Source organism: Ctenocephalides felis, unplaced genomic scaffold (genome assembly GCF_003426905.1).
Source record: "Ctenocephalides felis isolate EL2017-DRISC unplaced genomic scaffold, ASM342690v1 CF-g0.4_SCAFFOLD_01604, whole genome shotgun sequence".
In the NCBI taxonomy this organism is placed as follows: Eukaryota; Metazoa; Arthropoda; class Insecta; order Siphonaptera; family Pulicidae; genus Ctenocephalides; species Ctenocephalides felis.
The window spans coordinates 13,167,719-13,171,945 of NW_020537758.1; the positions used below are offsets into that span (position 1 = coordinate 13,167,719).

The window sequence follows — 4,227 nt, forward strand, 5'->3', positions numbered from 1 at the left end:
TAAAGGAAAGGGTTGGGAGTTGAATAAATATAGTAATACATTGCCTCACAAATTAAAATTTAAATAGCAAACTAGTGGTGTATGGCATCGCGCCTTAAGGCAAATTGCTCGAACTTCCCGTAGCGTAATGAAATATTCGAAAATTTTTAAACGTTTTCAAATATATTATTATAAATACTGTAACTTTTATTATTTTTGCTATCTTGTTATATCTGGGCAAATCAAACGTAAATCATAAATCTATTTATCTCCAGAACATTAACAATCGTCATTTCATTTCGAATTCAATTTCAAAAAAAAGTTGCCTAATTTACACAAAATTGAAAAAGTGCTCCCGCATAGTCACAGTCTAAACATGCGTTTGCAAATAATTCTGTGTGACATTTTCACTTATACTGTGCTTAGCTTGGCGGCATTTTCACATTTTTCAATAGTTTTCACAAAATTGGAAAAGTGCTCCACAGTACATAAACAGTCTAAACGCACTTGGGTAAACATTTGTACCAGAGTGGCGCTTAGACTGTGCTTAGCCTGGGTAATTTTTTGAATTTTCAATCCAAAATTACAAAAATATTTTATGGAAAATAAAAAAAGATGTAATATTTTTTTATCCCCAAGAGCAATTGTTTTGCCAATATAAGCAGAAAGTTTTTTAGATCATTCAAATCGGACGCTTATTTCACTCAAAAACTGCCATTTTTTACACACTTAGCTCCGTATCTTCGAAATGGCTGGGTCTGCCTTTGCCAAAAACTAATAAACACTTCTCCCAATCATTACTAATTGAATGTTTTTTAGATCATTCAAATCGGATACTCCGTTATCTCAAAAACTCGATTTCTATTTTCTGCACTCTTTGCCCCGTATCTTCGTAGTGGCTGGACCTGCCTTTGCCAAAAACTAATCAGCTCTTTTCCCTATCAATAGGAATCGAATGCTTTTTGAACCATTCAAATCCGTTGATCCGTGCGCCCGAAAACGTGACTGGAAATTTGTATCCATACATACATACATACACGCACACACACACACACACACACATACATCAATTTTTTCTAAGCCAAAATATTCAGAAACCTCTGAAACGTAAAGATATATAAAAATTTTCATTTTCGATTTTTTTGCGATTACTATAACTTGCCCTACGGGAAGTTAATAAAACAAGTATAAGGTCTTTTCGACAACGGAAATTAATCTGGCAGAAATGCACTATTAAATGACGCATTGAAAATCTCTAGTTCAAGATGATTCCCAGTTCTATTTTATTTTTATTTTAATTCTTCAAAATAAATATATAGTACTGGTGTGTTAATCAAGTCTAGTCTATCAAATACAGTCCTTTACCTATAGCTCTTCATTCGCTTCTTTGTCGATTAAATTATATCATTCATAGAGCCCAATTTTCTTTCAGAGATGATTTGATTAATCTGTGAACCAAATTCGATTTTCAGGTAAAATCCGATGTCAAACTTCCATATAAATCTGTTCTTCATATCCATTCGATAAATCGATGAGCTCAGCGTTTAATTTGTCGTTCGAATTGAACGTCGTCGAATCGTGAATAACTTTCTAATGATATGCGCGCACCTGTCCAATTATCACAGGTGTGCGTTTATCAGCGGCTCAATGGTCTAGGGGTATGATTCTCGCTTTGGGTGCGAGAGGTCCCGGGTTCAAATCCCGGTTGAGCCCAATTTTTGTTAGTAATGAAAAGAATTGGACCATTATTTTGGATGAAAATATTTTCACTTTTTGAAACATCATTTAAGTAACGATGGCTATGCCATTTTAATCAATCAACTGTTATTGACGAATATAATCGTCATGAAAAATTGGCTGTGGCAGATTTTTTTGTATTGACGAGTATATATTTTTAAATAATTAGCTTTTCATGACATTACTGAATTTTCTCAATTTGATTTCAATAACTATTTTTTTGCATAATCCTTATCCTGTATCTATGTAGTCTGACCATTTGATCGCCCGTTCAACCATATTTTTTTTTATTTTTTTTTTATTTTTTTATTGCTATTTTATTAATTTAAATTTTTTACGGTTTTAAATGAGTATTACTTTCAACCTTGTGCAAGAATTTTGAGCTTGACTGGTGGTCAAATAGACTTTAATATGATGAACTTGATGATGAACATTGTATTTAATGTTCGAATGCTTTTTTTCAGCTCTTTTTTTTCAGAAGCGAAATTCGTGCAGCTACTATGATTATTATAAAATTACGATCCTTTTGATATTAACTATGAATAAGCTTGACAAGAGCCTGAAATAATATCTATTATTATTGATTACGGCTTGCTTATAAATAAATAAGTAAATAAATAAAATATATTCGTCATGCTATTAAATCAGTTACAATATGCTATTTAAAAATTTTGAAACAAAAATTCAAATTATGTTTTAAAATGTTATTTTTTTAGAATATTTTGATGTTACGACTGAATAAAACTAGTGCCTATAGTGCCTTAAGGCAAATTGCTGGAACTTTTGGTACCAAAAATTAAAATTTTTAAATAAGCTTTAAATTTTTTGAAAACTCTGAAAAAATTTGAATATTGAGAATTTTGTAATAAAAAGATTCTTGTAACATCATGTTGTAGTCCATGGCTTTAACAAATTGAGGAAAATTCCCAATATTCTAATTTTTTTAAGTTTTCAAAAAAATCAAAGCTTTTTTAAAATTTTAATTTTTGGTATGAAAAGTTCCCGAAAATTGCCTACTATCCACGCTTTTTTTTTTAAAAAAGAACTAAATTTGAAAATATCAAGTTAAAACTGTGAATGAGCTCAATTTGAAAATATCAAGTTGAAACTAGTAATATTCACTTTATTTAAACACATTTCACCCAATTTGAAAATTACAAGTTAAAATCATCGACTACCATTCACGATTTGTTTTAACACTTTTCACTCAATTTGAAAATATCAAGTTAAAAACATGGACTAGTATCCACAGTTTCTTTAAAAACACATTTTATTCAATTTGAAATTATTAAGTTAATAAAAAGTAAATATAAAGTTAAAAAAATCAAGTGAAGACTATTCTCGTTGTTTCTAAAATACATTTTACAGTTTGAAAATATCAAGTAAAATCCATGCGATATTACCCACGCTTTTTTTTAAACACATTTTACTCAATTTGAAAATATCAAGTTAAAAGTCAAGACTATGCTCCCTTTTTTAGAGTTTGAAAATATCAAGAAGAAACCATGAACTATTTTAAACACATTTTGCTCCATTTGAAAATATCAAGTTAAAACTGAAGACTATTCAAGCTTTTTTAAACAATTTTACAGTTTGAATATATCAAGTAGAAACCATGGATGATTCAGATTTTTTATTAAAACACAATGTACTCAATTTGAAAAAACAATCCCCGTTCATAAGTTAAAACACTAAAAGCTACTATTCACTTTCTTTTCCAACTTTTTTTTGACTGCTTTATGGTACCCCCCTACGGAAAGTTAAAAGTACTTGTAAGTTGCATTTTATACCAAGGAAAGTTGCATGAAATTCTAAAAATGGGGAAATAATGTAGGTATTCAATAAAAATTATAATTGAGCTATATAAATAATATTTTCTACTGCAGGAAGGGTTCCAGATTGTAAAATAAAAATTCGACGTTTAGAGGAGTCGAATATGTATTTTTATTTAATTATATATTTTTTTAATTTTTCTAATTTTTATTTATTTATTTATCTATTTATTTTTTCCACTCAGAAATAATTTCTATAAAAAAGATATCTTCTGATGTTGAAATACGATGTCTAATTACACTTAAACGATGTAATCGGATACATTCTCTGATGCTGACGTTGACAGACGATAGAATGAAATCATAACATGGGTTTTATAGAGTTTTTGCAACACATCTAGAGTATAAAATATGATGACATGTGTACTTGTCCTGTTTATAATTAATGCAGCATTTGGTTTAAAGACATGTCAAAGTGATCTTTGGCAAAAAGCCAGAAAGATCGGCTTACGTACAAAGAAAAACATTTCTATGGGATAAAAATAGAGAAAGGAATTAAGAAATTAGTAATTTAATATCCAGATTAATCCAAATATTTATGAAGTAGATAATTCGTAATTTTTTTTATTACCTCTGGTCCTTGTTACTGTTATTCCTAGGTATAAATAACATTCACGATCTGAACCAGTATGTATAAAATACATAGGTTTAACTCGCTGATTTTCATCTTAAAACGGGT

General features: G+C 29.3%; 1 non-coding gene across 1 annotated transcript; it reads left to right on the forward strand.

Annotated features, from left to right (window-relative positions):
• Nucleotides 1-1,620: 1,620 nt before the first annotated feature.
• On the forward strand, nucleotides 1,621-1,692 carry Trnap-ugg. Its single transcript has one exon. It is a non-coding gene; the product is annotated as a tRNA-Pro (tRNA).
• Nucleotides 1,693-4,227: the final 2,535 nt, after the last annotated feature.